This window comes from Panthera uncia, chromosome A2 (genome assembly GCF_023721935.1).
Source record: "Panthera uncia isolate 11264 chromosome A2, Puncia_PCG_1.0, whole genome shotgun sequence".
NCBI classification, from domain to species: Eukaryota; Metazoa; Chordata; class Mammalia; order Carnivora; family Felidae; genus Panthera; species Panthera uncia.
The window spans coordinates 104,334,753-104,348,281 of NC_064816.1; positions in this window are offsets into that span (position 1 = coordinate 104,334,753).

Here is a 13,529-nt window from a genome sequence, read left to right on the forward strand (position 1 = left end):
AGAGAGAGAATCTCAAGCAGGCTCCATGCTCAGCATGGAGCCCGACATGAATCCCAATCCCACAAATCTAGGATCATGAGCTGAGCTGAAATTAAGAGCCAGACGCTCAACCAACTGAGCCACCCAAGCACCCCAACAGTTGTTTTAAAGATCTTGAGTTTGCATACACATACTCTTTCCCCCACGCAGTCCTATCCAAAATCTCGTATGTTGAGAGCATCCTCACTCATGTTTTAGTACCTACTAAAACGACTTTATGAGAATCTTTATTGACCTCTTGAACCCCTCTATCAGAATGCATGCCTGATTCATTTAGTAACCCTAGCACTGGATAATGCCTGACTAGAGACTGTTGATCAGTTTAAGTTCACTGAATAAATGAATGGATGACAGAATAAACCAATCAACTCAGTAGCTTTAGAAACAAGGAAACTGAGAGGTAGTTTAAGAGACTTGTCTAAGTCCACTCTTTGATTGAAAAAAAAATAGCACTATAACTCAGATGCCAATTTCATTCAGTGTTCCTCCCCTTCTTACATCTTGATAGCCTTTCCAAAAACTTCTTAGTGTCAATAGCATTAATTCATGACTAAATCTTAATTACATACAACGTCCTGATAAGATGCTATGTTTTTTCTTTCTTTTTATTTAAACAAACTATGAAATCTAGAACAGTGCAATTTGAACACAGTAGCCTCTGCCCCATGCCTGAGGGAGACAGCACAGCTTTGGGAATTATGATTGAGTGACAGCCCTACCTATGAAGTAAGTAACCAGGCTGCCCACTTGGCCCTCTTTTCCATGGTTTCTTAAATAGTTGGGTTTTCCTGACTTTTTTTTCTTTTTTTCTTTTTCTAAGGTTGGAGAAGTACAGCCAGCTGGCTAGAATCTGCTTCCCATGTGTTCTTAATAACTTTTATTTCCCTAAGGGCTAGCCTATGCTTCTCAAACCTGGCTACACATGAGAATCACCAGGGTAACTTAAAAGAAAAAAAAAAAAAAATACCAACGTGTGAACCCATAACCAAAGATTCTGATTAAATTGGTCAGGGGTGGATCCTGGGCAACAGTAGGTTATAAAACCTTCCATCTGACTCTGATGTGTGGCTAGACCTGACCATCTCTACTTTTCAATTTTTCAGGAGAAATACCAGAATGGCATGACCTTTTATTCAGTCTGCACATCATTTCTGCACACTACTTCCAGGGCAGGGGATGTTGCATACTCAATATATACGGACTAGTCAAATGTGGAAAGAATGATGCATTTGAAAAGATTATTCCTTCCTTCTGTTTTAGGTTGGGAATGTGACTAGTCAGTAATGCCTGTGAGGACCAACTGGAAGAGAAGAAATCATTTATTCTTTACCATCAATATGTGACTGTGTCTTGAAATGAATATCCTGGAATCTGATTCAGACTTGATTTTGGAAACCCCTGCCCCCCCCCCCCCCCCCCCCTCTCCTCTGGAGCCTTAGGCATGTGGTCAAAGAATATGAGTAAGGAACAGGGAACCAATTCCCCTAATTTGTCTTTAATTTCTGTTATTTCCTTCCTGAACTCCCCTTCTCCTATATTAACTCTCCCTTCCATGGAATAGGTGATGTGAAATAGGTCCTACAACCATGTTAAAAGTTAAAAACATATTGTTAGTATTTTAAATAAAACAAAAGAACAGCGATTGAAGAGATAATAGCATTTCACTTCACGACAGAAAAGATAATAACACTTTAGTGCTTTAGGCCTGCCTAATTAGTGGTGCTTCTCCTGAGACATTAATTTTGGTGTTAGTGGAGGTTAAGGGAAAGGAGGTTGCAGCTAAAGTGCCAGTGATATTCTGAGGGTTCTGGACACTGAAACCTCAAGTTTATATATACCGAGGGCTGGTGGCCAATTTCACCAATGTGTAAACCTATAAACAGAGAGATCTGATTGCAAATAAAATGCATTGTGTATTTGGCTTAATGACCATACCCTAGAATGAGCGACTAAGAATAGAGAGAATCCGGGTCGCCGCAGCCCAAGACCGACGCGGACCCATCTAGCAGGAAACAGCGGCGCGCCGGCCTCTCCTCCACGACCGCGTGCGGACTGCTTGTCCCGGCCAACTACCACAACTGCACGAATCGACACGGCCCAGAGACGTACCTGGCACACAAAAGTTCTCACGCTCCGCCGTGCCACGGGATCCGCGCACCTTCGCCCACATCTTGGCTGCTGTTGAGTGCTCCTACTGCCCCTTCCCCGGCCATAGGCGTGGTCCCCAGACACCTCAGGGATCACTTCCGCCTGGCGCACTGCCTTCTGGGAGAAGCCCCAGGCCGGAAGTCTGACTACGAGGCCCACGCTCGCCTGCGGGGCCTCTTGCTCCCTCTGACACCTTCAGCCAAGTGCTGAAGGAGCAACCCCTGGGCCTGGCCGATAGCAGCCCCAGTCCTGCCAACCCGTCTCCCGCCACTCCTCGGCCCACAGCATCTTCCCGGAGCCCCATGCTGTTGCCGTCCTCGCTGACGCCCTCTTTCCACTCGGACAAAGGCATGTAGAGCCCCCACCCCACCCCACCCCCCGGCCAAGGGAACCACAGGTACTGCCATCTGTGCAACATCGAGTTCGTCAAGTTCACAGGGACTTACGTGTGTTCACCTTCATCGTCTCCAAGAAGTGTTACTGTTCCTCGAAGGCCAGCGAATATGTGAAGTGAGTCACCCAACACAGAATGGACTGGGGGCCGCTTTCCATGCACCCACCCCCACCCCCAACTTCTCTATCCAGGAACAAAGGCCAGCTTTACCACCTGCCGTGCTGTCCATTGCCACCCCCGCCTGGACCCTTGGCACTTAAAGTTCAGTTTGATGAGCACAGCCTCAATAGCCTGGAGTTGAAGGAGCACCTAAATTCCATTCGAATTACTAAGGAGAGTCTCCTCTGTTTATCTGAAACATTCATCGTATTTATTTATTTTTTATTTTTGGAGAGAGAGTGTGTGAGTCCGGGAGAGGGAAAGCGAGATGGAATCTTAAGCAGGCTCCATGCTCAGCCCAGAGCCCAGAGATCATAACCTAAGCTGCAATGGGTTCATTAAAATAACACTTTCCTTAAGTAATAAGAATAACAAAGAGTTACAGAATGTAGATATCTATGCACTTTGATATTCTTTTGGTAAAAAAGAAATGTACCCTTGGATGGGAAAGTTTCCAAGGAGGGCTTTTCACCAAAAAGATCAGACTGTGGAAAGAACCACAGACTTGTTGAGGCAGGAAGAGCAAGAAGAAAAGACAAGGAAAGCATTTTAAACGTTAATGATACTTCATAGCAGTAAGTTATTTTTATATAGTGTAGGTCAGAATATTCTTTACAGTAACAAAAATATTTTGTGTACTTTTAAAAGGCTTCATGCATACACTGGTAAAAAAAAAAACAAAAGAGAAAAAAAATGCTGTCATTTTGAGGAATTATGATGATGATTGTTAATATTTATGTGCCAAAGCAATAATAACAAATGTTATATGGAAGATAACATTGAATTGTAAAAATATCATGAAATATTACTGTGCTTTTCATATGGACAAGTAAACCTAGGCTTAAATGATTAAATCACATGTCTAAAGTCCTATAGCTGAAATGTGATACATGCAAAATGCAAAACCAAATTAGTCTTGTTTTAGAGTCTGTGATCTTAACCACTCTGTTTTTTGATACTTAGAGGAAAACTTTTCCCAATTTTGGAGTTAAAGAAGTGGAAAATTATCCAGACTAGTGGCAATGCAAACCATCTGAGAAGGGAGAGTCAGGGACAAGGAGTGTGGCTTTCTGAGAGACAGCATTTCATCACAGCTGGTATTCTTGGGAACCCTAGTAGAGACTCTGTGAAAAAGATTTAACATGAAAAAGATTTTGTTGATACTTCTGTGGAGGGTTGATTAGAAAAAGAAAGATAAGTCAGAAGACTATTTTGATAATTAAAATGAAATAAAGACATGTGGACTTCATTTATGGTTGTCAAGATTTGTGGAAGTTGGTAAAGGAGAAGAAGTTACAGACAACTCTAAATTTTCGGACTAGTGGACTAAAGAATTATGGTGCCATTGGGAACAACAGGAAAATTCAGAAGTGTCCATTATTTGATGACAGAAAGAAAAATAATTCACATTTTACTGGTGATAAAATCAAATTGTAAGCAAAGATGTAAGATAGATCTTTTCTTATTCAACTGCATTGTCTGCCTGTTCTAGACAGATCTTCTGGGTATGTAGCTGAGAATGTCAACATCAAATTTATATTTTGTGGTCTTTGTCTTGTTCTTTGGGGATTTTGTCTTCTCATTTCTTATGCTTATTTCAATAGCTGGATACTACACTGTTATGCCCTGATATTCTGTCTTGTTTCCCACATGTATCCAAGGTCATGGAGACCTGTAACAACCCAGTGATTACAGTTTCTAACTAGCAGTAGTTCTTTGGTGCTTTGTATATACTTGGATCTTTGCTTATTGACAGATATGCCTAATTCTCATAGTGCCATATTTTGCCTATCACCCAATATATCACCTTGATAACGTTTCCTAGCTAAACTTGATTCCAAAGAAATATCATCATAGGTATCTAACTAGTTTCCAGAGACTAACAATTTCCAGTAGGGCTCATTCTACTGGGCTATAGTCCAAATACATATTTTCTTTGGTTCCCCCGGATATGCAGAATTCCTTAATTTTATTTAATATAGTGGATGAAATGTATTACTATAAATCTATACACCAATAACCAGTATACCATCATGTTTTCTTTCTTTTACTTTTTTTTTAATGTTTATTTATTTTTGAGAGAGAGACAGTGCAAGCGGGGGAAGAGCAGAGAGAGGTAGATACAAAATCTGAAGCAGATTTCAGACTCTGAGCTGTCAGCACAGAGCTCGACCATGATGCCTCTTGAGGGGCTTGAACTCACAAACTGTGAGATCATGACCTGAGCTGAAGTAGGATGCTTAACCAACTGAGCCACCCAGGCACCCCTTCTTTCTCTTACTTTTTAAACATGGGTTCAGAAAAAAGGGAAAGTCACCAATAACTTCAACATTTTTCTTTCTAATTTACTCATGAAAGTCATTCTTATGTTTGAGTTGGTCAAATTGATCCCCCATAAGTAATCACTACTGAATTTGCTAAATATGCTTTTCTGACTTCCATATGTTTATACATGTGCACATATGCACTTTGATACATTTATTATATTCATTTATTAGTCTCTTTGTTTACAAATTGGAATCATGCTGCAGACATTGGTTTGGGGTTTTTTTAACCACTTAATAAATTATAATGTGTAGCTTTAAAGGTCAATACATCATACTATTTAGTTTTACTAAACTTTGAATGGAGGTACTATGATCTTTTTTCTCATTTTATTGTTTACTGACACTGAAACTGCAAGTAATGTTTGCAACAAGTATTGCTCTGCATGAGGGTGTAGGGGTGTGTGTTTTTGTATATGTGTGCTCTCAGGCTAGTATAAGTGAATAATAGACTCTTAGAAGTTGAATTATTAGGGCAAAGAATAGGCAAATTTTAAAATTATATACATATTCCCAGATTACTCTTCAAAACCCATATCTACTCAAATATTTATGAGTGACCTCTTTAATACATCTTTCCCAGCACTGAATGTTATCCATTTTTTAATGTAATTAAGTAGCTATGTTTTAAAAGTTTAATTCTGAGGGCACCTGGCTGGCTCAGTCTGTTAAGTGTCTGACTCTTGATTTTGGCTCAGGTCATGAATTCATAGTTCTGAGATTGAGCCCCTTATCAGGCTCTTCCCTGGGTGTGAAACCTGCCTAAGATTCAACTTCTCTCCCTCTCGCTTTGCCCCTCCTCTGCCTACAAACCATGCTTGTGGTTTCTCTGTATCAAAAAAAAAAAAAAAAAAAAGCTTATGTTAAATTAATGAAGGTGAGGTTCTTTTTGTGTTTACTATTTACATTTCTTTTAACATTAATTTGCAACTTCATTTCCTTTATTCATTTTTAGTAAAGGAATTTTGCTGAATTCTTTTCAAAATTATTTACTAAGTTGTGTTTCACAGATTTTACTAAATATTTCGTGTTATTATTTATTAATATGTTACTGACATCTTTGCTTTGGTGTAATTTGTTAAGATTAATTAAATTTATTCTTCTGTTTGGATATATTTTAAACTTCATGATTTAAACAATTGTTATTGGAATGATTAAAAATGTATTAAAACAGCCACAGTTTTCTTTTTTGGACTACAATTAAGCGAAGACTACATGAAGACATGGACTTCATTTATCCAAATGCACACACAATTGCAACAAACTCACAACACACACGTACTAGACTTTAAAAACATGTAAAATATGTCAGCCTTATAGTGTCTGCTCTTAATCACTTCAGTATGTTAAGGGAAATTTTGAAAGTGCTTAGCAGACATAATTGAAGTACTTACAAAGAATTTAAAACTTGAGATTGTGCTTGCCAGAAGTACTGTTTTATACAGTTCTTCATGTGCTATATTTTTAAGGCATGGCTGATTTTTAGCAATATATGGGAGGCACATATAAACAAGTATACCTACTATGTTGTCTTACTACAAAATAATTTCCAAACTTTATAATGATTATAAATATAGTGATAATTAGAGTTTAGGAACTAGATTTATGGTGATAATTAGACTGCAGTGAATATGTTTGTAAAAATGAGAACTGAGGAGTTAAAAAATAAATAGGAAATGAGAAATTATAATTGGAGAGAGATGCCCAGGAAGCAAATCCCAAATCACAAAAGGAATCAGGATAAATGTATTTCTACAATGGAAAATTTCCTTGACTCATTTTCTCACCTTTCTTTCAGCCCAATCTCTCTTCATTCCTCTATAGAAATAAAATCAATGAATAGAGTTGAATAGGTCTATCCCCATATTTTAATAGAAATCTATACCATTCTTTTATTATTATTTTTTTCTTATGAGTAAATTAAATCAGCTAGATATTTCTTTCATGACTCCAGGGTAATGAAAAAGACATCTCTAAAAGAGTTTCAGAGGAGATAGTTCTTACTGTCAGAGAATTATAACCAACACAAATGTCCCTTGTCTTCTAGGTGAATAGTTGGTATGCAATCAGGTTAAACATTATGTATGTTAGAATCAATCAATATGTTGAATTGATGAATGAATATCCAACATTTATTGCATATTAATGATATACTAAATACGATGAGCCAAACCATGAAAGTTTCTTTCATGAAACCCAAATATATTTTAGCAAAAACACATTTCAATTCAGTTTATAACAATAAAGAATATGATGGTATAAATAATGGGCTTTGGTTTCTCAGATATCCAGATTCTTGTCCCATCATTGCACTTAGTAGCTATATGACCTTGGGCAATTTATTTGACCTAATTATGTTGTCAGGGATTATTTCCTTCCGTCTTTCCAGAAAGTATAAGAAGAAGAACACCAAACTAGAAATAGCACTGTGGCTTGGTTTCAACTCCTTGCTTCTTATACCTACTCACTTCAGTGAGGCTTCGGTTTCCTCATCTATGAAAAAAGGATATTTGATCAGGAAATTTCTTAAGCCTCTTCCTTATTTTAGGACACAAAGAATCTTTGTCTTCACACTCAGTTTCCCATTCACAAGGTAAAATTAGGTTTCTTAGCGCTCACTCATTCCTTTATTTTTAAGTTCTCTTGCAAGGCTATATTTTGGAATTAAGGAGCAAAATATGTTGAATGTTTTAAAGTTTCAAAATCACTTATTTACTGGAAACAAAAAACCTTTGCCATTAGATTTCAAACACGATAGGAGTTGTTTTAAGAAACACAGTCTACACACTACAACTTATTTCCCAAGGGCTCTGTAAGAAAGACCTCTCCTAAAACTTACATTTTTGGAAAAGGTGGAGCTGAACTCTCACTGTAGAAAACATCTGTCAGAATATATGACTCACTGCCAGAAGCCCTCTTTTGGAATCCTTTCTTAATAACAACAATGTATAACAAAAAGATGCTTTGTATTTCAGTAATGCCTTTATTTAGACCACCTTTCCAATCCATTTATAAACATGTCTAAGAAACACAGGCTATGTCTAGACTACCAAACACAAAAGACACCAAAATTGAACAGGAAGAGTGTTATACTATTGCTTAACTACTGTAGTCAGTAGTCTGAATATTCACATTAGTTTATTCCATTAATAACTTTCATAAAGACTATAGAAAAAAATTCAAGTTTTATGGCAGCAGATTTCATTTAAATTTTCCTCAATAGGTTTAGACACATGTAAAACATCTTTACTAACCTGATGGGTGCTGGTAGCTCAAAGAAATGTAGGCTATGCAGGACTTATCCACATAAAAAGGTAAAAATCAAAACAAAAGTGTTAAAATCTTTCACCCATTTTAAATTGTGTTATAGTCTAATTATCTGATTATTGAATTAAGTTAATTATTTATATATTCAAGACAAAATTTCGTTCTCAGATATAGGTCATGCAAGTATTTTCCCCAGGCCTTTGCTTGCTTTTTTTTTTTTTTTTTTCTTTTTTGGTAACAGTGTCTTTTGAAAATTACATGTCTTGTAATTTCATATAAATTTTAGAAACAAATTTTTAATTTCCAAAATAAAGTCTACTGAGATTTTGATTGAGATTGCATTGAATCTAAATAAGAATTTGGAGAGAAATGATGTCTTAACCATACAGAGTCATTCAAATTATGAATATAAGAAATTTCTCCATTTTTCAGATCTTTATTTTATCCCAGGTAGGTTTCCCAATTTTCAGTGTATAGAACTCACATGTCTTTTGTCAAATTTCTACCTAAATATTTCATATATTTGATATCATTAAAAGTGGCATTATTTTCATAATATCAATTTCCAGTTGTTCACCACTAATGCAATAGAAATATAATTAATTTTGTAAATTGCTCTTATATCCTTGCAATTTCTTTAAATTCATTTACTAGTTCTGATAGCTTTCTTCATAGATTTTCTAGGGTTTTTTACAAAGACCATTGCCTTTTTTATTTCTTTTTCTACCTGAATGCACAGGCTAGAATCTCCAGTATAATATTGAATAGAAATAATGAAAATGTTCCACCTTGCTTTGCTCCTAATCTTAGAGGTAAAGCATTCAGTCTTTCACTATTAAGTATAAACTGTTAGTTTTTCATATATGCCCTTTGTCAGATTGCAAAGATTTTTTCACAATGTGGATATTTGAAAGCATTTAATCAGACTCTACAGAGAACACAAATGTGAGACTATTAGAGGCAAAGAATAAGGTACAAAAGCAAAAAGAGATTGCAAGCAAACAACAGGCGCCAGACATTCCATAACAGATTTCCCAGGGCCATTATTCATATGTATGTATCACACATGTATCATCCTATGTCTCCATCTTGAACAAGCTGATCTGTGCAAGGAATGTTGGCTTCAAGCTTCCATTGGCCATCTAATTGGTCAAGCAGGCTTGTCAAAGTAGTTAGGCTATAATGCAAGCATCAGTAAAGAAAGTGATCATTAGGCTCATCGGAGAGTTTCAGACCTTAAAACAATATGCAATAAACTCAAATGTCATTATGTGGTCTAAAAGTCACAAACCAGACATCCAGGCATTCCTAGAGATAAAGAGCTTTTCTACTCTAGTAGTAAACCAACTCTTTGTCTCCTTACAGTTTGAAGTTCACTTCTGTGCTTACTTTGCTAAAAGTGTTTAGCAGAAATGGATGATGTATTTTGCTAAACATTTTTTCTGCATCAGTTCAGATGATCGCATGGTTTTACCTTTGTGAGCTGTGATTAAGGAGAATCACGTTGGTCAATTTTTAAATCTTAAAATAAACAGGCATCCTGGGATAAACCCTATTTGGTTTATTGTTAAATTTGATTTGCTAAAATTCTGTTAGGAATTTTTACATCAATGTTCATAAAGGATATTTATCTTCAGTTTTTTTTTTCTTGTAATATTTTTATCTGGTTTGGCATCAGGATCATAATGAGCTTTTAGAGTTGGGAGGTGTTCCTTTCTCCTCAACTTTCTGGACGACTTCTGGTAGAACTTGGTATTATTTTCTCCTTAAATGTTTTGTAGAATTTTCCAATGAAGGTACCTCATCTTAGATTTTTCTGTAAGGGAGGGCTTTAACTAATAATTCAACTTTTTAAATAGATCTAGGCTGTCCAAATATCCAATTTTTTGCATAAAGTTTGTTGGTTTGTGTCTTTCAAGGACGTTTTCTAATTCATCTAAATTGTCAAATTTATTGGCATAAAACTCATTATATTTCTTTATTGTCCTTTGAATGGGAATACAGTTTGTAGTGATATCACTGTTCTCATTCCTAATTTGGTCATTTGTGTCTTCTTCTCCCTTATTTTCTTTATCAGTCTGGTTAGAGATTTATCAATTTTATTGGTACTCTCAAAGAAGCAGCTTTCACTTTTAATTTTTCTATTCCCATTTATTTCTACTTTCCACATTTATTATGTCAGTTCTTCTGTTTCCTTTGGGATTATTTTTTTTTCAGATTTTGCATTTCATAACATAGAAGATTACTCATTTGATAATTTTCTTCTTTTTTATAGTTTTTTAGTGTATAATTTTGTTTTTAAGTATAGTTTTAACTGCATCTCAAAAATTTTGATATGTTGTTTCATTTTTATTCAGTTTAGAACATTTGCTAATTTATTTTTCCTGTGTTGTTTCATCCATGGATTATTTAAAAATTTGTCCGAAAGTTTCCAAATATGTGGGGATTTTCCCAGTATTTCATTGTTAGTGGTTACTAATTTAATTCCATTTTGGTCAGAGAACATCCTTTGTTTAATTTGAGAACTTTCAACTTGAGACTTCTTTTCTGGCTCAGAATATAGCCTTTCTTGGTAATGCTGTGTGTGTACTTGAAATGAATGTGTATTCTGTCATTAAATGGAGTATTCTATAATTATTAATTTGTTCATGTTGGCTAGTACTTCTGTTCCTGTTTTTATTAACCTTGATGACAACATATTTATTTTATCAGTCATTGAGAAAAGGATGTAATCTGGCCCTATGGATGTGGATTTCTCTGTATTTTTTCTTGTATCATCAATTTGTATTTCATGTATTTTGAAACTCTGTTATTTGATGCACACACATGTAGGACTGTTATATACCAGGGCTGATGAAATGATCCCCTTTATCATTATGAAATGACCCTCTTTACCCCCTGTAATATTCTTAGTTTTGAAATCTATTATGTCTGAAATTACTACAACTGTTTCAGCATTGTTTTCACTAAAGTTAGTATGGTATCAACTCCCATCCCATTAATTTTTTACCATTGCTGTATTTATATTCGAAGTGGGTTTCTTTTAGGCAACGATAGTTAGATCTTATTTTATCCAATCTAACAATCTCTTTTGAATGTTTAGACCATTTATATTGCATGTGATTATTGATATTAAACGACCTCCTTGTTATTTGTTTTCTATCTGTCCATTTTTTTCTCTTTCCTTTTTTTTTTTGTTTCTTTCAGGTTGAGTATTTTTATGATTCCATTTTATAACCTTTTTGGGTTATTAGCTGTAATTCTAAATGGTGACAAATAAGCATATGAAAAGATGCACATCTTGAGTCATTAAGGAAATTCAAATTAACATTACAATGAGATAGCACCATATACTCACAGAATGGGTAAAATTAAAAAGTCAGATAACAACAAATATTGGTAAGGAAGTGAAATAACTAGAATTCTCATGCACCGCAGGAGGGAATATAAAAGATGTACAGCCACTTTATAAAACTGTGTGGAAGCTTCTTAGAAAGTTAAATCCATACTTACATTATAATCTAGCCATGTAATAATTAGATATTGATCCAAGAGAAAAAAAGCATATGTCCACATAAAGACTGCACACAAATGTTCACAGCATCTTTACTCATAGTAGTAACTTGAAAACAACTGAAATGTCCATCAAAAGATGAGTGAATAAATTGTAGAATATCTATGCAGTGGAATTCTACTCTGCAACATGGATGAATACCAAAATAATTATGTGGAGTATAAGATGCCAGATAAAAAGGGGCTCATACTGAACGATTCCTGTGATGGTTAATTTTATGTGTCAACTTGATTAGGCCATGGGATGCCCAGGAAGCTAACTAAACATTATTTATGGGTGTGTTTGTAAGGGTGTTCCTAGAAGAAATTAGCATTTAAATTGGTGGACTGAGTAAAGCAGAAGTCCTTGCACAATGTAGATATCATCCAATCCCCTGAAGGCTTGAATAGAACCAAAAATATGCCTATTTGAGCTAGGACATTGATCTCCTGCCCTAAGTGCTCCTGTTACTCAGGTCTTTAGACCTGGACTGGAATCTACACCAGTAGGTCTCTAGCTCTCAATCTCACTCTCTCTCTCTCTCTCTCTTTCCATTTTTATAACATTCTAAAAAAAATGCAAACTAATCTATAGTGACAGAAGTAGATCACTGTTTGCCTGGGGATGGGGGATGGTGCAAGGAAATGAGAAGAAAGAATTACAAAGGCTAACGGGAAAACATTTAGGATTAATGAATATGTTCATTATCTTACTGATGATAATGGACCCAGAGATATATAGATATAGTTATTAAACACTAAATAGATAAATATTAAACACTAAATATTGTAGGTCAACTACATCTCATTAAAGCAGTAAAAAAAAAAAAAACAATGTAAGATATTTTACACTAAATTCAAGTAGAAAGTAGAGGAAATCTCTGTTATAAGAATTCCAAGAATTTGATGATTACTGAGTACTGGGGCAGCTATAGGAAATATGAAACTTAAACTGTATCTTTATATGGTGCCTGGGTGGCACAATTAGTTAAGCAAGCGCCTGAGTCTTCATCTCCACTCAGGTCATGATCTCCTGGTTCGAGTCCCACATTGGACTCTGTGCTGATGTTGCAGAGCCTGCTTGGGATTCTGTCTCTTCTTCTCTTTGCCCCTCCCCTGCTTGTGTTCTCTCTCTCAAAATAAATTAAAAAAAAAAAAACTTAAAAAATTTTAAAAGAAACAAAAAACTGTGTTTTGATGTATACAGATATGTTGATGAAGGGAGTTTATGGTTAAAATGACCCCTGATTTTGGATAGTGCTAAACACCAGCAACTTCCTCTAAGTTTACACTAAAAGGACGTTTCCATATGGTACAGGCAAAGACAACTGTCTTCTCTTTCCCCTTTGCCTGTCCAAAACTCTTCCATGTGTCTAGTTATGTCTACTTCTTTGGTGACATCTGAGGGATCTCTCATGTCTTTATCTGGTCTTATTTAGCAGTTAAAATATCCAGACCCATGTAATTGTCAAAACCTAATTTGATTTAGAATCAGTGATCTCTCTACTTCTCCTTTGTTGTACCTGTTCAGGTATGGAGTCTGCAGTAAAAAAGAGAATGTGCCTTCACCTTACCTTTTTCTCTCTATTCCTTATCCTTAGCTTGCTAACTCACATTTCTTTCCTTTTCAGGGTGAGAAAAGTTGG